The sequence below is a fragment of the Nelumbo lutea genome, chromosome 6 (assembly GCF_056320005.1).
Source record: "Nelumbo lutea isolate HS-2025 chromosome 6, American lotus-T2T, whole genome shotgun sequence".
NCBI lineage: Eukaryota > Viridiplantae > Streptophyta > Magnoliopsida > Proteales > Nelumbonaceae > Nelumbo > Nelumbo lutea.
In genome coordinates this window covers 51,814,969-51,837,101 of record NC_142689.1, presented here as the reverse complement: position 1 = coordinate 51,837,101, position 22,133 = coordinate 51,814,969, and the positions used below count along the sequence as shown (strand labels likewise).

Genomic DNA, 22,133 nt, shown 5'->3' with positions numbered 1-22,133 from the left:
GGGAAGCTTATCCTCACGACTAGAAACTCAGTCATCCTCGTCACTTGCTGAGGCTCTGTCCTTATTGTGTGGGGTAGGGTGATCTTTCCCTCTAGTCTGACAACATTCCTGGAGAAGCCAACGAGTGGCATGTCGGCCGGTTGAAGGCATTCTAGCGCTAGTTTCATCTTCTCAAAAGGATCATAAAAGAGGATATCTGTTGATGAGTCATTGTCGACCAGTAATCTCTTCACCATATAGTTGGCGATGGTCATCGACACCACTAACGCATCGTTCTGGGAGACCACACCCCCTTCAACTCCTCGTCCGTGAAGGTGAGGGCATCATTCTACTTTAGCTTCTTAGGAGTTGGCCCCTAGATGTTAAGCTGCCTAGTGTAGGCCTTGTAGGCCAAGACCGAGGCGCCACCCGAGGCTAAGCCCCTAGTGATGACATCAATGACTTTGGCCAATTGCTACAACTGTTGTTGCTGCTGTGAGGATGAGGCACCGGTGTCATCTCCCACGTATTCCTTCAGATGACCACGGCAGATGAAGGAGTCGATCTTGTTCTTGAGGTCATAATAGTTCTTAGTGTCTTAGCTAGTGCTGCGGTGGTACTTGTAGTATTTCTTAGGATTACCCCTCTTGGGGTTCTTCTTCATCTTCTCCAATCAATTCATATATTCCTCCTTCCCTACTTGCATGAGGATTTGCATTCATGTGGAGTTGAGTGGTGTGTATTTGTTGTAGGTGAGGGCCAACAACTTCTTGTTGCCATCTTTATTGTTGTTGTTGTTGTTGTCGCGGCCGTTCCATTCTTTATCTTCTTTTCTGAACCCCAACGGTTGTGGTCGACCTCTCCTTCTTGGCGACCGCTGACCAAGGCCTCCTCAGTGGCAATGTACTTTTGAACCTTCTTCAAAATTTCCACATTGGTTTTGGGTGGTGTCTTGGCAATGAAGCACTTGAGGGATGACCCTGGTAGGAGGTCGTTGATTGTTGTGTGCATGGAAACCATGGGGTCGAGGTCTCGGACCTTGAGCTCTTCTTTCTTGAAGCGGTCGATGTATCACCACAGACTCTCACCATGCTTCTACCAAACAGACATGAGTTCGATGACACTCTTCCGGAACCGTCAGTTGCTGATGAAATGGGTGAGGAAAAGACTTGTGAATTGCTTCCATGAGCTGATGGAACGAGTGGGGAGCCCATAGAACCATCGGCGAGTTGCCCCCTTGAAGGTCGCTTGGAAAGCTCAGCATGTCAAGGCATCAAAGCATTTTGGATGTTGTCCTGGTTATCAACCATTGTGTTGGAAGCTTAGTAGTTGATTTTTAGAGTAAGTGTTTAGTTGAGGGAATTCTTAGTAGTCGTTCCCATAAACATCGCCAATTGTTGCTTCCTGGAATGGGTCGAGGGCAACAATGTAATTATGATTCCAAGATGAGGGCTTGTTGATGAGTCTGAGGGTTGATAAAGACGAGGGCCTGTGAGTTTGACCAGTAGAGGAAGAAGCACGTTAGTGGCCTGGGATCTTATCTAAGGGGCAGAGACTTCGACGGTCAAGTTAGTAAGCGCGTAGTAGAGGGGTTGGACGAGGCCTGAGTTAGGATAACTCAGACGAGGTCACTAGAGAGCTTAGAGCAATAAATGCCCAGATAGCTTACCTAGGGAGTGGCACCACATATTTATACTTGAGCCCGCCTGGAGTTAATTATGGGCGAACAACCAGAATACGATCCATCCTATGCTGCGCGTCGCCATCTGAGGCTACCACATGCGCCCATGCCATTGGGCCTGCCATGTGAGCCTACATCAGGTTTAAAGACATTAGGGATGCAACCCGGGTTGATTCAAGTTAACATTTTACACTGAATTAGGCTTTGGGTCAGACCCATTCACAATTTTATAAATTCCAATCCTAACCCCTGAAGGGATAGGAAATCCATCACATGGATGCCCAAAGATTGTGGAATAAGGGGTGAATTTAAAAAAATTTTCTCTCCCTTCAACTGGGAATCGAATTCCCCATTTAGAAAATTATATTTTCAATGATCATTCTTGAACCATAAACTGAACCAGATCTAAACCAAAAGGATCAGAGAGGGATAATACCTGATACAGAGAAGCAGTATCTCCCAATGGAGGTATTTACGCCCAAGGAATGATTCAAAATCTGCTCCCACTGAAGATGACACAGTGCAATGTGGAGCAGAATTAGCAGTGTTCTTCCAAAAGAACTTGACCCTTCACAAGAATCAATTGGACGGCTTGTAAATACATATCCCACAAATCTTTTCTCCAAAAGATTGGTATCAAGATCAAATCTTGATTTCTCTCAAGAATTGCAGATCGAACTGTTGTAGACGGCGGCTCTAGGAAGGAGGTGGCAAGAGAGTATTTGTAGGGTGTAGAATTCTCTCTTCTAGTAATCTCAGCTCTGAAGACAATGATCTCTGGATTGCATTGTATTGCTAAAGGTTGTCGCCCCCTCTTCCTTTTATAGACTTAAAGGGATCAGCTTCTAATCCCATTAGGAGTTGCTAACCCAAATCATATTTGGATTAGAAGTCCCTTTAAGTGATAAGGGATAACATTTATATTATCTGTAGATTAGATCAACCATCTCTTAACCTAATTAGGAGGTTTTCAGATCTAAATCTCTAAGTGGATAGGGTCTGGGCCCAATCCTATCAGCTGATCCATCTCAGAAATCGCCCCTTAAGTGACTAATCAAATTAGTCCAGTTCGAAATGGGCTTAAGGCCCATTTAAGGTTATGTATTCATTTATCCTTCCAAACTGTTGCCCAGTTGGGCTTCCTTGTATGGCGTGGGACCCAAACATTGATCTACACATCAGTCACATGGGTTCAGCTCAGCCTTTGTTCCAAAGCGTGGCCGAATACACTGTTATGTACAGTGCACCCCCTGAAACCCACCAAATGGGCTCTATGGGCCCAACACTTACCCTAAGTGGTCCTTGGGCCAAGCCACCTTATAACACCCAGGGACTGTGGGCAGATGCAAGATTAGCCCATCAGGTATTATCCTCAATGGTCTTACACTTAACCTCTCAGCCCATAATGATTATATACTGCCCGATAAGAGATGACCTCTCCCTCGGCTGCAAGGAACAGTGTTGCACTCTCTGCTTATATGGATCCCGGGAATTAAAACCTTTTGCAAATCATTTCAAAACCATAATATATATACTTTTATATCTCATATAAAATATATTTTGCAAAAATAAATCTCAACAATTGAAATCGGCTACCAGTAGTCTTGGTTTCCATCAGTGAGAATGCATCCCCGATCATTACCTTTGTCCGACAAAGGGGCTGATCCTATCACTATGATCACCCACTTAGATGAATTCTCAGACTGTCCCAACATACCCAGGTTTTGACCCTCGCTAAGGATCTCACTAATTGGTACATCAAAGACAGCCCAATCCGACACATAGTGCAGTATCATAATCGAGTCTAGGGGTCGGGTGTAATTTTCTAATTTTGCCCATCAATCTCCAAGGTCCAGAGCAATACTGGAAATCTGGTTCAGTTCAAAGATTCAATCAATCCTACACTGTATGTGCCTAGGGTCTCACCCCGGTAGTTAAGACAAGCCACCCCAACCGATTTGGTGGCACCATAGTATCAGCCTTGTCAGGATAGGTCTCCCCAGATCGACTCACTGGTTCTGAACATTTTAAACTAACACGAATCTCATTAAGTGTCCAGTTTAAGGGTATTACACAGAAACATACCAAGAGAACATGAATCAAATATGCACTTTTATTCATTTACAATAAACTCATAAAGTGCATCATTTTGATTGAAGCTAAGGGCATACAAAACTATCTAACAACCCCTCTAAATTACACCCTCATGATACTGGAAAAATGGTATCATAAAGGGTAAATTATAGATAGATACCCTATACTTTGGGGGTAGTGACATTTAGGTATCATGAACTTTCAATTGCAACACTTGAGTATCATGCACTTTCAAAATAGACACTTGGGTGTATTCATTAGTATTTTTTCAGTTAAACATTACATAATATCAAAAATACCCTTCCCATGTATTTTAAAATCACTCTACGAAATAAAATCATCACCAAAGAATGCTGTCGTCGGAAATTTTGAATATGTTATTTGCTGTCCATATGAGAATATCATCATGGGGACACGTTCTATTACATGAGAATGACCTTAAAAATACATGAGAAGGGTATCTTGGCATTATGTAATGTTTAATTGACAGAATACTCATAGTTGGACCTAAGTGTCTATTATTGAAAGTTCAGGGTACTCAAGTGTTGCAATTGAAAGTTTAGAGTATCCCAAACAACAGATACCTATCTATAAAAGTGGTAATCAATTAGGTCGTATTTATCAAAATTCAGAGGGTTTTGATTGGTTAAAAAACCAAGTATCACTTGTTTTCACCACCCTCTCTTCTATTGCTGCTCCTAGAGGAGTTATCTTGCGAAGGAAAACTGAAGTTTCAATTTCTGTTGCTCTATTAATTGTTCTCTAGATGAATATTTTACTTGGATTTTCGTTTTGTTTATTTATTTATGTAATCATTGATAATTTGTTGTATTAAAAGAATTTCTGAAAGTTTTATATTTTAAATATCTAGTGGAGCTACTAAGAAATCAGAACTCTTCTACAGGTCTACCTTAAACTTAAATCATAAAACGCCAAAGTAATGTCTACTTTTTAACATGAAACGTAACAAAAATTACAAGAAAATCATGCGGACTGTATAAATTACTCACTATATAATCAATGCAGGCTAAATTGATTTAAAGTTGTTGCTGATTTGGTTCCTCAAGGAAACATTGGTAATGAGGAACTCTTAGAGAGTGATGTGATTGATCAAGATAGGAAAATTTGGAATATAGAGAAAATATACAATCTTGTTCTTTATGATATTTGGCTGAAGATTAAAACTATTTTCATCCCATCAGAGTCTAAAGTGGATGAATTGGTTTGGTGGTTAATGCTAATGGAAAACTTTCATTAAATTCTGCCTATAGATTGAAATGTGGTATTAGTTCAAATCTAATAAATAGGTATAATTGGAATAGAAACATTTTGAAGCTTAAGTACCCATCTAAACTTCAGGTGTTTATGTTCCTATTGTTGAACAATCAGCTTCCCTCTAAGGCTCTTCTTAGACGTAAGGGTTTTAATACCAATGGTAGTTGTGATGTTTGTAGTGAGGATGAGGATGTGGATCATATTTTTAGGAAATGCTCTATTGCTAGGAATTGTTGGGGGATTATCCTCCCAACTATTCAAGGGCTTGATGATCAAGACATGTCCATGAAAGATTGGTGGTTAGACCTTTCAAAGAATTTGTTGCTCAACGAGGATCGGCTTCAGGAAAAATGTGTTTTCCTTTTATGGCATCTAAGGAAGAGTTGAAATTTGAGGGGTTTTGAGAATCTTTTGACTCTTCGATTTAAAGTTATGGATAATGTCCTAGGCTCGCCTGTGGAATTTCAAGAGTGTACAAATAAGTCTAATGGTGAAAGATTAATCAGCGATTGTAGTTATATAAGGTGGGATCCCCCTGGTTTTGGTGTAATTAAAATTAATTTTGATGCCTCTCAAATGGAAGACGGTATGTGCAACATTGCAGCTCTTTCTCGGAACCACTTGGGTAGTGCAGTTTTGGATATTAAAGCTTACAACACCCCCATTAATAGGGCAGAAGCTTGGGCTGTTTGGGAAGCCCATAATTTGGGCTTAAATTTCACAAAATTTCCTCTCATAATTGAGGGTGACTCTAAGATAGTTATTTCTTGTCTTAACAAGTCTAGTCCATGCGCGTGGAACTTGAGGAGTGCCATTCAAGACTGTTGGGAGCTCAAGGAGAGGTGTGGGAAGGAGATCATCTACAAGCTGTGTACTACCCCCCACTTGTGTAGCCCCTTATGTTTTTTTATCAAAAAAAAAGCAAGAAATGATCCCAAACCCAATTATTTATCAGGACAAAAACACGTAATCAGAACTAAGGTGGCATTTGATAAATTTGAAAATTCAGATTTGAAAAGTTCAAAAGATATTAAAAGTGTCTGAAATCTAAAAAGAGGCATAATTGCTTTTCAACTTTTTAGAGGATCTGAATCCATAAGTTTGTTTGTGTTGGATCAACCCTTTGAAATTTATTGATTTTACTATTTTACCCCTAAAACATATTATTTGAAAATGTTGAGTTCAATTTACATTATCTCATAAAAAATAATTTTTAACCTTAAAATAATATTGAAACAATACAAATAAAAAATAATAAATTATTAATTAGTAATTAGTAAATGAAACAATTAAAATTTAAAAATAATTATGACTATAAAATATTAAAATAATTAATAATTTATAATTTATACAAACAAAAATTAAAATAAATTTTAAAATTTAATAAAATAATTAAAAATTATTATTTAATAAATAATAAATAACATAAGTAAATTTAATAATAAATAATTAATGTTTAATAAAAATAATAAAATAGTTAATAATTAATAAAAATTACGATGGAAGACAAAGAGAGAGAGAGAGGACAGGGGGAGACAACCACCACTACAAGAGCGAGAGCAAGAGTGAGAGCAGGAAGGCAGGGAGAGAGAGAGAGCCACTGCTGCAACTTACAGCGGCGGTGGCGGAAGACAGGCCGAAGAGAGAGAGAGAGAGAGAGACTGCTGCGGCGGTGGTGGAAGACATGGCAGAGTGAGAAAGAGATCGAGAGAGCGAGAGAAGAACTGCAGCGGCAATGGCGGAAGATAGGGCGGAGAGAGAGCGAGGGCGAGAGAGAAGAACCACCGATGTGGTGGCGAAAGACAGGGTGGAGAGAGTGCAAGAGTGAGAGAGGAGAACCATCGCGCTGGAGAGAGAAACAGAGAGTGCAGCGGCGGTGGTGGCGGTGGAGCTTCGTTCAGTTCACAGTGAGTGTTCGATTGGATTTACATGAAAGGACAAAACTATGTAATATTAAAATTTCTTTAAGGGTATTTATGTCTTTTATACACCTCTGAATTAGGTCTGAGCACATTAAGTAGTTTCTCCACCTCTAAGAAATTAAGATCTGAAATCCAATTTCAGATTTGTAATAAGAGGTAATAACAAACAAAGGAAGGTATTTGAAAAGCAAACTTTTCAGATTTAGACATCTAAAAAATGTAATCAAATGGCACCTAACATTATCAGTCCAATCAATTTGATTCTGTTAGATAAACTCGATCCATTGACAGTCCTACATTTAAGGGATATTCACCAATGTAAAATGATTTTATTTTCTAAAACAAAATCAATTGGTTACATCAGAAAAAAATGTGTTGGTTTTTCCCAAGAGATATGTTTTTTTAGGGTAAATTACAAAGACACCCCTATACTTTGTTTTATGACAAAGACCCCCCTATACTATGACTATGAAACAAATACCCCACCGTTAGCTTTCCATTGAAATCTGCCATTATAATATTTTTTAATTCCCATACTACCCTTGTAATAACTATTAAGAAAAACACTGATCATCTTCACCGACCTCAGGATACACGAACAGCGGCTCCCGTTTTCCTCTGTTTTTCCATTACTCTTGGCTGTAACCGCCACAACTTATTTTTATTTTGACAAGTGAAATGTTTAAACCAACATTGAGTGCGTGCATGACTCCACCACCTCGATGGCAGCTTCTCTCGTAACTCGTGCACCCACCACCTCAGCTCTAACACGGCAGACATCAACTGAGTTGTTTTTTCTCCTCCACCTCCTTGGAAATCAGTTCCTTATTGTTCTACTTTTGGTTTTGGTTCTTCTTGACTTTCTTTCTCCCCCCTTCCCTGTGCTCTGTCAAACAACTAAAAAGGACAGGCTTTAAGGCAAGAATTTCAGAAACCCAAAACCCCAATTCTTGAGATGCAGAGACAGAACAGTAGAACAAAGACAAAGAGTCGTCATGGTCTTTGTTCCTGCACGGTTGCTTGTGAATTTTGTGGTGATTGGGTAGGCGGTAATAAATGGTAGTTTAAAAGAGGAGTAGGGGAAGCACGTGGTTCTTTTATTGCTTGCAAATGGCAATGGTGAATGAGGATTTAATTTTGGAGATTGTAATTAAATTGGTCTTCACCTGCTCTCTTTCTCTCTTCATTCTTTGGTAACGCACATCTACCTGGCAATAGTGACCTTGAACTGGTGTCTCTTCTGGTTGAAGACTTGAGAGCTCTGGCTTGGCTTGGATTCTCCTCTCTCTCTCTCTCAAACCAGCCTCTCGAAGCTCTGAAAGTTGGAATCTATCTTGATTCCTCAATTCAGCTCTGAACAAGGAAAAGAAAAAGTTGCCGGATCTTTGTTCTTTCTTTCTTTTTTCTCACAGATCCAAGAAGATTCTCTACCATTGCGGGTTGACAGCTTTGTGCCAATCGGAGGTTCAGTTTCTGCGCTCGAAAGATGCCACACTTCTGAGGTAAGGAGAGAGATCCTTGATGGGTTCTTGTGCTTTTCCACTCAGTTCGAAATACAAACCCGAATAGCTTTAAAAATATACAGTATCCTGAAAGATGAGCCTTTCTTTAGAAACACAGTGAAAATAACAGTTTCATTCATAAAAAAAGAAACCCAGGAAATAAGCTAGCAGTTGTAAATCATAAGGAGTAATGGTAATAAACAACTTTCGACACTCTTTTATAGTTTTATTATTTTCCCTATACTAAGATGATAAAAAAGCATGTGGGACTTTATCTTATTACTGTGTATGGTGCTTTGGGTTTTACATGACCAAGTTTAAAGTTTAAACAGAGTTGAGTTGGACTTTATTTTTCTCCTACCATGATTGGACCAATGCGTTAATTGGAAAATTTTTCCGTTGCTTTTAGGAGAAATAAGTTTTAAGAGAAAAAAAAAAGACAAAAAAAAAATGAAAAAGTTTAGTGGGGTATTTTGATAATTTAAAGCTTTCTATAATCTAACTTAACGGGTCAAAGGAAGTCTTTGTCTAACGGCTAAAATTCAGAAGTCTTTCTTGCAAAAAAAAAGTACAGAGGGGAATTTGTCACTGACTTTATAATGCAAGGGGGTCTTTATAATTTACCCTTTTTTTTAAGTTGCAATTAATTTTAGTTTAAAAACCAAAACAACCATTCAGCGACCCCAGAGCTGAGTCTAACACGACGCGACGCGACGTGATAATAGTTGTTAGGAACTCAGGATTTGAAAATATACCGTTCCATTAGAGCTATTATTTTCCCCACAGAGATCAGTTTGATGTATCAGCTCTTGAAAGGGTTTGATTGACCTTTAATTATTGATCGTTTGGTCAGTCCCTTCACCTTTGCGAAGGGTGTAGAGGCAGTTTAATTTAAAAGACCCTGAAAACAAAATACAGGGACAGTTTCTAGCACATCAGAAGGGTGACAGACCAGTCAAAGATGAACAATCGAACCGGTTGGTCAACAAAACGTGATCAGATAACTTATTCTGGGGGACACGGTACATGTTGCTAAGACTCAAAAGAATGCCATGCCTCGTTATATTAATATATTGACATAGAGAGAGAGAGAGAGAGAGCAGAGATTAGTTAGAGGGTGTACATGGTCCGGTCCAGTCTTGAAAAAAAAAATAGACCAAACCAAACTGTTTTAGTATAGAAATGGGATAGATCCAGTTTTTAATACAACATTGAATTGTTAATAAATTCCATATAATATATAATTATATTATGTATATTATATATTAATAATTTGATTTATTTTGGTTTATGGTCTAGTTTGGTTTCTAAAATTGAGAAAACCGGACCAAAACTGTAAATCAAAATTTTAAAATTTTGCAGAAAAAAATAGACCGCTTTTAAGACCGGACCAAATCAAACCGTCAATTTCAGTTTGGTTCGCTCCTCCTCCGGTTTTGGCAGTTTGGACCATAATCAACAACACCCCTAGATGTAATACACCCTGCCCTTGCTTTGGTGATAACGATACGGCACATCTCTCCTTTACATAGGATAGGGCAGGTGAAAGTAGGTGGGTTTGGTTGGCCTTTTGGGTGTAAGAAAAGAGAACAAACTTGCCTCCCATGGTTTCAACTATTTAAGAATCTCTCTCTGCCTCTCTCTCTCTCTATGTGTGTGGGTCAGTCCAACCCCTTCTCACCTTCCACCATCTGCATGCGGCAGAGATAAATTCTCTCTTCTCCTTTACAAATAGAACTCGTGAATCCTTTCACAGTGGAGCCCTGTCCATGGAAGGAGAAGCCCCACCGCCGTTGCCACCACTGCCACCCTCCCACATTAATCCATCTTACTTCTTCACACCTTCATCGGCGCTTGGATCCACCTTATTGCACCCACCACCGCCACCACCACCTACTCCTCTTCCAATTCTACTGCATCAGCCTCACCAACAGGATTCCCAAATCATACCGGACATAGACTGGGTTAGCCTCCTCTCCGGTTCGTTAGGATTTGGCGAACAGAAGCCATTATTGGCGAGTGCAGCTGTAACAACTGGAAACCAAATCGAAGAAGAAAAGGGTGGTAAAGATAAGGCAAGAGCGAGCAGGACTAAGAAAGCAAGTCGGCCGAGGCTTGCGTTCCAGACGCGGAGTACAGAGGATATCCTTGACGATGGTTTCCGCTGGAGAAAATACGGCCAGAAAGCTGTCAAGAACAGCAGCTATCCCAGGTATATTTCTGATCAGTCTGAACAATCATGGATATTAAGATATATTTCTGATCAGTCTGAACAAAAAGCACTAGGACCACTACGTCATTAATTCTTTCATCTATTCTTTGGTAAATTGCCTTCAAATTGTCTCCAAACTTCAAGTTTGTTCAATCTTAGAACCCATTCTATCTTGATAGATAAAAGCTACCGATCTCCGCCATGCAGGTAGTTATCCAGAAACCATGTAAGGAATAAGTGAATCCATTAGATCAATTATATATTAATCATATAATAGTATCCGTAGTTTCAGAGGTCTCTTCTCCATGAAAAATAAATCATAACATCAGTACCATAACATTAAAAATATATCTAAATCTAATAGCAGTCTTCTAATAAAGTTCCAATTAAATGATTATCATATAGAAGTTTGTGCACTGCACCATGCACGAATGTTTGCGTTAAATAGCTATTACGTAAATGGTTTCAAAGCTATGATATTAGGAATGGTAACTGAGGTTTGTTTGGATAACCTTTTGTATGTTTGCTTCCTGAAGCACAATAGCAAAGTGCTTTCCTGAAGGCTAACTAAAAGTAGAAGTTGGCAAGGATAGCATAATAACAGAAAATCGTTCTAATGAAGTGAAAAGTAACTTCGTTTTGTTTCTTAGAAATTTCTGCTCCATCTAATAAAAGTACTTTTAGATGCATGTATGCCACGTAAAGTTACTTCTATGTGCTGTCCTATTTTTGTCCTCTCTCTAGGGCAATGTCTCCCCTCCGCCACACCCAGGCTTTGCCCCTGTATAAATATGATACATGACTCCTAGCAGTTATTATAATTTGTGACAGTAATGAAACAATTAAGCTGTTAAGCTGTGTTAGAGAATGAAAGCCTATTCATGTAAGTCAGCTTAAGTATTTAGGTTGAAAGGTTTTTGGACGTGGTATTAAAGCCTGTTTGATCAAGCAGTTCGGTGTTCAGTTCCCGGTACCCCATTATAATTAATTAAATTTCAGTAGAAGGTTTGAGGGTGTGTGATTGTCCATGCTTCAAGCCCAATAGACTTTTGTGTGAGGGGCTTCTTAAAGAATAAAACCTATTGCAGGAAATGAAGATTATTTTGTCAAGTTTAAGGAAGAAAAGGAAAAGAAAAAAAAAATGTCAACCTTACAAGATAGACATTCACAAATATCAATTGCATGCAACTTGGGCGGGCCCAACCACAATTTTATACAGGTTGGTTTTAGATTTTCAGTCCTTAAGTTGGGCCTGTGCCAAAAAGTTTGGACTGGGTCCAAGTTTAATCCTTAGGTAAGTCGAACTTGATTGAGCTCGACCTAACCTTCTCCTAACTAGAGCCTAACCCAATTATGTGCATATATCTATCTTTCTATCTATCTATTTATATATATAAACACATATTTTCATACATACAAATGCATACATTTTTTTGTAAACCATACATTTTGATACATGCATTCCATATAAATATACGTTTATATCAAATTTTAATGTAGACTAATTGACCAATCCGAGCCTGGTCAAGAACCAAGCCCAACCCGAGTGCATCAAATTTTATGCGGGCTGGGCTTAGATTGAACAATTCAAGCTTGACCTTGGGCTCAGGCCCTACTCCCAATTCTTAGTGTTGGGCCTAGGTTGAGCTTAAGCCCTGCCTAGCCCGCCCAATTTGCATTATTACATAATGCTTTTGTGTTATTTATCTTCTTTTATTTTTATTTAATTATGATATCAATGGTTGGCATAGTTGACTCAAAAGGTTGAATTTTTTATCCGCCACCACAAATAATTTTATTTTTTGATTGGTTTTAAATCTATATTTCATTCCAACATCAATAAGAACAATTATTATTTATCACGTTATTATTATTTAATATGATTAATTTATGTAAAACATTAGAGGTGTACCCAATTTTTCTATATTTGTGTTTATTTTTATTTTAAAATTTTTTATTTAATTATAACATCATGCATTAGCCCACTTTACCTAGATGGTTGAATTCCTTATTCTCCACCATGATGAAAAAACAATTTCATTTTTTGATAATTTTTAAAAAGCATGTATTTTATATCCTTAAAAGTTTTGGATGTAGATCTACTAAATATATTTTTCTTTTTGTGTGTGTGTGAAGAATAGCTTACATATAGGATTAATGAAAGAATGAGAGTTAATACCCTAAATATAAGACTTAATGAGAGGGAATTGAATAAGGAGATGTAGTAGTTCAAATTATATTTTATGTCCTTAAAATTAGAAGGATCAAATTCAAAAATAGGGATGTTCTAGTTAAGAATATGATTTAATGAATGTTAATGGGAGTTGGAAGGGTTAGCATCCATAATATGGATAGTCAAACCATTCTAAATGGCTGGGCAAATTTTAAAAAATTTCCTAATCCTTTGGGAATCAAATTCCCTATGTTTTGAAAAATTGCATTTTTCAAGATCGGTCTTGCATTGAATTAGACCAGATTTGAAATCAAACAAAAAGGGAGATGTATACCTAATATGGATACCACAAATGTAGATCCCAAGGTGGAAGTTCACTTCCAAATCAGTCCTAAAACTAGCCTCCACTGGTGATGGCGCAGTGTATAGGTGAAATTGCTTTAGCAACATAGTTTTCAACAAAACTAAAATTATAATTGCTTGGATCGAACTAAGGATGATGAGCCTGATATTCCTTGAAATTTTCTTGCAAAAATTAGAAACTGCCAAAATATGAAGCTCTCTTGGACTAGTCAGCCCCCTCCTCTTTTATAATCTCTTATCGAACTATCTCCTAATCTAATTATGAGATAATCTAGATCTAAATTAGATATGGACTCTAATTAGAGATATACCTTATTTTCTTATAAGATTAGGTGCTCTAGACCCAGATTCACCCCATGGCTTAAGTTGTCATATGCCAGCTTAATTAATCATATTAATTATGGGCCTTAGGCCCATCAGTTATATGATTCCCAATCCAAGGGTGTTGCATGACCAACTTTGGCCTGATTTGTATGGTGTGGGACCCCACAATGACCTAAGATAAGTCCATATGGGTTCGCCTTAGCCTTTGTGAAAAGGCTTAGCCAAATTCACTGCTAAATATAGTGAACCCCTGAGCACATCACTATGGACTCAATATGGGCCAAACATTTACACTTAAATGATCCTTAAATTCAGCAATCCTATGAAAATCTAAGGATAATGGACTTAAGTAAAATAAAGTCCATCAAGTAATCATCCCTCTAATGGTCTATTACACTTAACATCTTGGCTCATAATGATCAAACACCACCAAACAGGGAATGACCTCTTCCCTAACTGCAAGGTGCAGTGTCACACTCTCTACTCAGATCGATTTCGAGAATTAAAATCTTTTTGCAAACATTTTCCATAAAAAATTAGTATACATATCATATAAACATATTTTGCAAAACCAAATATCAGACATAGTTGAAATCCACTACTAATAGTTTAGGTTTTTATCAGAAAAAATGTAAACCCTATCATTCACTTTGTCTAACAAAGGGACCAATCCTACCACTATGGTCACCCACTTAGATGAATTCTCAAACTGCCCCCACATACCTAGGTTTTGACCATTGATGGATCTCACTGATTGGCACATCAAAGACAGTCCAATCCAACACCTAGTGTAGTACCATAATCAAGTCAAGGGGTTATGTGTAACTTTCCAGTTTTGCCCATATCAATCTCCAAGGTCCAGGGCATAATTAGAAAATGGACCAGGTTTAGTGTTTCATCCAAACACGCATTGCCTATGCTTCGAGTCTAATCCTAGCAACTGAGACAAGTTGCCCCAACTTCTTAGGTGAATTCTCAAACTGCCCCAACATACCTAGGTTTTGACCATTAATGGATTTCATTGATTGGCACATCAAAGACAAACCAATCCAACACTTAATGTTGTACCATAATCAAGTCTAGGGGTTATATGTAACTTTCCAGTTTGTCCATATCAATCTCCAAAGTCCAAGGCATAATTGGAAAATTGATCCGGTTTAGTGTTTCATCCAAACACGCACTACATGTGATTTGAGTCTAACCCTAACAGTTGAGACAAGCTACCCCAACTTCTTTGGTGTCACACTCTCTACTCAGATGGAGAATTAAAACATTTTTGCAATCATTTTTTATAAAACATTAATATACATATCATATAAATTATTTTGCAAAACCAAATCTCAAACACAGTTGAAATCCACTACCAATAGTTTAGGTTTCATTAGAAAGAATGTAAACCCTATCATTTACTTTGTCTGACAAAGGGACCAATCTTCTCACTATGATCACCCTCTTAGGTGAATTCTCAAAATGCCCCAACATACCTAAGTTTTGACCATTGATGGATCTCACTAATTAGCACATCAAAGACAACCCAATCCAACACCTATTATAGTGCCATAATCAAGTTTAGGGGTTATATGTAACTGTTTAGTTTTGTCCATATCAATCTCAAGGTCCAAAGCATAACTGGAAAATGGACCGGGTTTAGTGTTTCATCCAAACACGCACTGCATTTGCTTCGAGTCTAATTCTAGCAGCTGAGACAAACTGCCCTACCTTCTTTGGTAGCACATCAGTGTCAGCCTTGGTAGGATAAACTCCCCAAGTCTATCTAATGGATAAGAACATTTTAAATTAAAATGAGTTACATAGGTGTCCAATTTAAAGGGTAATTATACAAAAACATACAAATATCAACATGAAACAATAATGTACTTTTGTTCATTTAGAATAAATATATATATACATCAATTTGATTGGAGCTAAGGGCATATACTATCTAATAGTCAATACATTAAATATAAGACTTAATGGAAGGGATTTGAATGAGGAGAAAAGTTGTTTAAGGTACATTTTTTTCCTTAAAATTATTGGGTAATTTATTTAAACAAAAGTTACACACCTTCATTAACACTTTTAATGGTAGTAAGACCTTTGGATTAAATTCACAGACTCATTGATTGGTCTGGATCCCCCACCTTTCTAGTCTCCCATTTTTGACAATAAATGTTACAATTCAAGGACTAATCTGTTTATCATTGAGATATTTTGGCCAAGAATCATCTTGAAACATGATTTGATGAACTCGATGTCCCCAGTAAACTCTTGGAAAGCTCTCAAAATAACAAATACAGATGATTAGTCATCTGGACCCAACAATAGTCAATAGACCTCACTAATCTATCGCCACCTTTCATGTGTAATATGTAATACCGAAAAAATAACATTGTCCCAAATCCTGAGATGTGGGCACATTTTTTCTTAGAAACAATAAAAAATAAGGAAACTGTGTCAAGTGAACCCAACCCATTTCTATATTCCTTTCAAAAAAAAAAACATTTCCATATTGGCTTGAGGTGAGACTATTTTAGAGTTGGAGGATGCAACACTTAAAATTAATTGACGGGGACTCATACTTGTCATACCATACTGTCTTCACCATTATCATTTAGGAGGAAATTAGTAGGGACCCGTGCGGTGCACGAACTTTATTAAAAGAACTTAAAGCAAAATGAGATAGGGGTGCAATTTGAGTGAGCCCAATCAACTCAATCAGGCTTGAGTTTTTAAACTGCAAGCTGGTCTTGGATTAAAAAACCTAGGCCCAAACTAAACTGAGAGTGGGCTTGGATTGAGGCCTTGGGTAGCCCGAGCCCAACCTGTCCCAATTTGAGCCCCCACAATTTTTTCAGTAACTTTTAGATTTTTTAGAATTATTTTAGGTAATTATTTTCAATATTTATTATCACTAATTATTGGAATTTTCAGTAAATATTTTGAATTTTTAAAATTATTCAGTACTTTCATCTATTTTCAGATTTTTCAGAATTACTTTAAGTAATTATTTTCAATAATTATTCTCACTAATTATCGGATTTTTCAGTATATATTTTGAATTTTTAAAATTATTCAATACTTTCAGATATTTCAGGAATTTTAAAACTTTTAGAAATTTTCAGTAATTTTGATATTTTTCATAATTATATTAAGTAATTTCTTGTCAATATTTATTCTCACTAATTATCAGAATTTTCAGTAAATATTTTGAATTTTCATATTTCAAAATTTGTAGTAATGTTCAGATATTATTTTTCTGTAATTAATTAGTAAGTATGAGTTCGTAATTATTTTTTCCATTTTCAATAATTTTACGGAAAAATTATTAAAAAATTTGGTAATTATTTCATATCTTCAGAAATTTTAGTATTTTCAGATTTCAAAATGATTATTCAGTATTTAATTTGAAAAATATAGGTCATTTTCAGTAATTTGAATTTTTTAAATGATTCAATAATTATTTGGTATTGTGAATAATTAATTATGAAACCATTCATATTAATTTCTGAAAATAATATTAATTTAAAAAATAATTATAAAATCAATATGTTTAATACTATATTATGAATTAAAAATATTATTGAAATATTAAATATTTAATAACTGAAAATAATAATTATTGACAATAATAATAATAATATTATTAATAATAATAATTTTAATAAAAATATTAAAATCATTGAATAACTAAAAAAATAATAGTATTGAATAATTGAAAATATTAACTATTGATAATATTTAATACAAGTAAAAAATAAATTTTAAAATTACTGAAATAACATTAATAACTAATTACTGAGAACACTAAATCAAATAAGTAAAAAATACTAAAGCTTGAACGAAAATTATTACAATTATTGAATTACTAATTGACAACATTTAAAATAAATATTGAGCAATTATTTTTGGACTAGTTTTAAATATCATTAATTATTTTGAGAAAGTAATAGTAATAATTGGCTATTATTAGTTAATAATTAAAAAGTATTATTTAGTAGTTAAAATGTGACCAGGTTAGTAGTTAAAACCACTCAGTTATAATTAATAATTGTTATTAGTTGCAATTAAAAATTATTAATTATTTATGGACCAGTTTGAGAAGATGAAACGTGACCGATTTAGTCATTAATACCAGTCTAGGCTGGGTTTAAAAATCTATAAAGTATATTATAATGGGTCGGGCTGGAGCGGGCTATCCACAATCCGACCTAATTCATCTTCCCAACCTGAACATATGAATAGTGTCTTTGACATTGGCCATAAAAATCAATTATGGTAAGAGTTTTTCACAAATTTTTATACACCGTTCACTCCCAAAAGCTGTTAGACAGAGTCACCGACCATAATAATGGGGCTGAGAGTACGAAAATGAAAAAGTAATAGAATAATGGGGATTGAGAGTGAAAATGAAAAAACGATAGAAATTGTAAAGGGGGAGACTCAAATTTGATAACGAGAAAAACGTGTAACTCCGAGACCTCCGATAATGTCTCCAACCGAAAATTAACGTCTGAAAAAGTACTGGTGTCTAAGATTGAAAAATGGCCGATGGCTAAAGTCTGAAAACGATTATCAGACTCTCCCGATTAGAAAAAATAGATATGATTAAAAAAAAAAATGACTGCAAAGTAGTTCCACCACTATTTTTTGTGCAAAACAGAGTAATTCCACTTTTTTTTGTAAAGTCTTCAGTCTCTGCTTTTGGTCTAAACCCTCCCAACAATCGGTGAGTTCTAAAGATGGTGAGAATTGCTTTGGCTCTAAAACCTATAAATAATAGGTGAGTTGTGATAAGAATATTGGGAGTTTTCTTAGTTACACACGATTTAGGAGAGGTTTCTGACGTGATAAACCTTTTAAAATCATGATGAAGCAGGGCTTTAGGAAAGCCTTCAGGCGTGGCCAACAATGGATCAAATTCAGAAAGTTGATTCATTATTGACAAAATAACTAGATTAAAAAATAAAAAAAAATTTAAAAAAAAGGAGAAATTTTCTAGACTGCTTTGTTTTCACATATGGTAGATCATGGTAGACCAAGATACACACTTACCAAAAGGTCTTAATCTTTAAAGACAAGACCCCAGAAGCTCAATATGTTTTTTGACCATCTGGGCTGTTAGAAGTGAAGGGAAGAGAGATCCATCGAATGGATGGCCAAACCATGCAGAAATGTTGGGCGAATTTTCAAAAATTCTCTCCCCCTTCTCGGAAATCGTATTCCCTAATTTAGAAAATTATATTTTCAATGTCCGTTCTTAAATCCAAAACTGGACCAAATCTGAAACCAAAAGAGAGTGAGGGATATGCCTGATACAAAATAACAATAACTCCCAACGCACGTGTTCACACCCAAAGAAATGACCAAAACCCGCTTCCACGGAAGTTGACACATTGTGTAGTGAAACAGGATCAACATGATGGTTCTTCAGCAAAAATCGAGCAAGGGCAGGTGAGCATGACTTCAGATTGTTTTTTCTACCAAGAAACAATATCAAGAATCTTTCTTGATCAGATCCACAAGTGGAGATCGAACTAGGTAGGGGCGGCAAGCATTGGGAAGAATTCTACAATTTGTTGTTGGGTTTAGCCCAGCCGCTGTTACAAGGCCTAGCCGAATTCACTGTATGAGACAGTGAACCCCTGAGTCCATCTCCATGGGCTCTCAATGAACCCAACATTTACATTAAATGGTTCTTGGATCCATCTACCTTATGAAAACCCAAGAATTGTGGGCAGATGCAAGATTAGCCCATTAGGTATTACCCTTAATGGTCTTACACTTAACCTCTCAGCCCATAATGATCAAACACTGCCTGACAAGAGAGGACCTCTCCCTCGGCTCCAATGTACAATGCTGCACTCTCTACTCACATGGATCCTGGGAATTAAAACATTTTGCAAACATTTAATATGTATATCTTTATATAAATATATATTTTGCAAAAACAAATCTCAACATTTGAAATCAACTGCTAGTAGTTTAGGTTTCCATCAGAGAGAGTGCATTACCCGATCATTCACTTTGTCTAACACCTAGTGCAGTATCATAATCGAGTTTAGGGGTTAGGTGTAACTTTTCAGTTTTGCTCATATGTCTCCAAGATCCAGGGCAATATTGAAAATTAGTCAAGTTCAGTGTTTCAAGAAAACCCACACTACATATACCTTAGGTCTCACTTTAACAGCTGAGACAAGCCACCCCAACCAACTTGGTGGCACATCAGGTTAGCCTTGGCAGAATAGACATCATTAGATCTATCCAACGGCTGTGAAGATTCTAAGCTAACACGAGTCTCATAAATCTGACTGGAGTTATGGGCATAACTGTCCAACAAGAAGATGTTCCTAAAATGACTTGTCAAACAACATCTAGATAAGTGAATTAAACTTGATTATTTTATAAAACTCTGAGCATGTTTATTGAGTTGATATATTTACACTGTTAATGTTCTCTTCACGATTTTACATGTTGATGGATGACTACCCGAGCATGTTTTTTGTCCGTAATCCCTTTATTTGTTTATACAAATGAAGAAGCTATTATCGCTGCACACATCACACATGCAACGTGAAGAAGCAAGTTCAACGACTATCAAAGGACACGAGCATTGTCGTGACAACTTACGAAGGCATCCACAACCACCCATGTGAAAAACTAATGGAGAGCTTAAGCCCTTTTCTGAAGCAGATGCAGTTCTTCACGAGGTTCTAAGCCTATATGAAGATACAAACTAAAACTGCTATAAACAGTGGTCATGTCAGTGTAAATATACATGGAAAAAAAATCTATGCTGGTTAATATCACTGTGGTAAACCTTTTATCTTCTGCAGCCGTATCTATATATGCTATCAAAAGGCAAATCCTGTCTGTCTTACCCAATAGAAAGCCTGGCTAGCTCTAGAGATAAAGAAAACTGGGTTCATCAGCTCCATTTGGTTCACTTTGTTTCAAATATCAGTACTTGATGTTATATTGCAATATTATGGGGATGGGCCTCGCTATAAAACGATATACTTACTCTTAACTTGTTCATAAATTATTGTGCATCATCATCAATAGATGCATATCATCTGCATTACTATAGATTTGATGAAAAACCACTTGTTAAAAGTTTGGAATGATTTTGAACTTGTATTTTTTAGGCCCAGATCTAAGACGTAACTTATTGTCTGTTGAGTGAAAATTGCCTTGGACTGCTTTATTTGGAAGCTTTTTTTTTTATATGCTGCTTGAAAATTTACAAATAACAGATGACAATGATCTTAATCATATATTTAAGTCTTGTATTTAAGGTATTAATTATCATTAAATCATATATTTAAGGTATATTAAATAAATAAATTCACAATAATACTATTTTTTGTGCTTCCTTCAATTCTCTAGATCTCATTAAATACTACTACATTTAAAGGTGCTAACTCCCACTTTTTCAAGATCCAATTAACTCTCATTCTCTCTCACATTAAATTTTATATTTAATGCATCTTTTGTTTTTTACCAATAAATTCTACTAATTAAATCCATATCCGATAATTTTAACAATGCAAAATCTGTGTTTTAAAACTGACTTGAAAATGAAATTGTTTTTCGTCAAATGATGGATAAGTAGTTGAACCCTCAAGCTAGGTTAAATGGGATTAGCCCATGATGTCAAGATTAAATAATAAAAGTTTAAAATAAATAAAAATATTAAAAGTATACAAATTTTGGAAGCATCTCTAATATTATATATTCAAAATGTAAAATATATAATATTATTTTTATAATTTGAAATCATTTGGAGTCAAATGGATTAATCCATCAGGGCTAGAGTCGGGATAGATTATAGGTCATATAATATAAGTATTAGAGGGTTCATTTGGTTTGCAATTGGAATCTGAATCGAAATCACCTAATTCCTTGAATATTTGGATCAAACAAGAATTGAATTTGGATTCTCTAAGATATGTATGACTCCCAAGGAGGGTTGACGCGTGTTGGGTATTTTCTTTTCCGGCTAGAATGGGAATGACATTCCAGCATCCTAGTCCAAACCCCTATTCCAATGAACCAAGCATACCCTAAGAAAACTTCACAAGACATTACTGTGAGTAATTTAACCAAGGTTTTTAAAACCAGACCGGATAAGTAACCATTATGGGGTCTGGTCACCGAGTCGAACGGTCCAACCATCCAGTCCGAACAGACACCCTACTCTGACAAAAAATAAAAGAAATTTTAAAATTTTGAAAAACCCAAAAACGACCAAAAGCCGTTCCCGATGAAGGGTTGAGAGATCCATCAGATGGATGCCCAAAGATTGCGGAATAAGGGGCAAATTTCAAAAATTTTTCTCTCCCTTCAACAGGGAATCACATTCCCTATTTAGAAAATCATATTTTTAAGGATAAATCTTGAACCTTAAATTGAACCAGATCTGAACCAAAAGGAATGGGAGAGAATGATACCTGATATGGAGAAGCAATATCTCCCAACAAAGGTGTTCACGCCCAAGGAAGGATCCAAAAACTACTCCCACTGAAGATGGCGCAGTGCAGGATGGAGCAGAATCAGCAGTGTTCTTCCCCAAGAACTCTGTCCTTCGCAAGAAACAGTAGGATGGAAC

The 22,133-nt window shown here is 36.3% G+C and overlaps 1 long non-coding RNA gene across 1 annotated transcript; it reads left to right on the top strand.

Annotated features, from left to right (window-relative positions):
• The first annotated feature begins 10,098 nt into the window (after positions 1-10,098).
• On the top strand, positions 10,099-20,657 carry LOC148848884 (uncharacterized). Its single transcript, XR_016101046.1, has 2 exons — positions 10,099-10,665; positions 20,062-20,657. It is a non-coding gene; the product is annotated as an uncharacterized LOC148848884 (long non-coding RNA).
• The last annotated feature ends 1,476 nt before the right edge of the window (positions 20,658-22,133 follow it).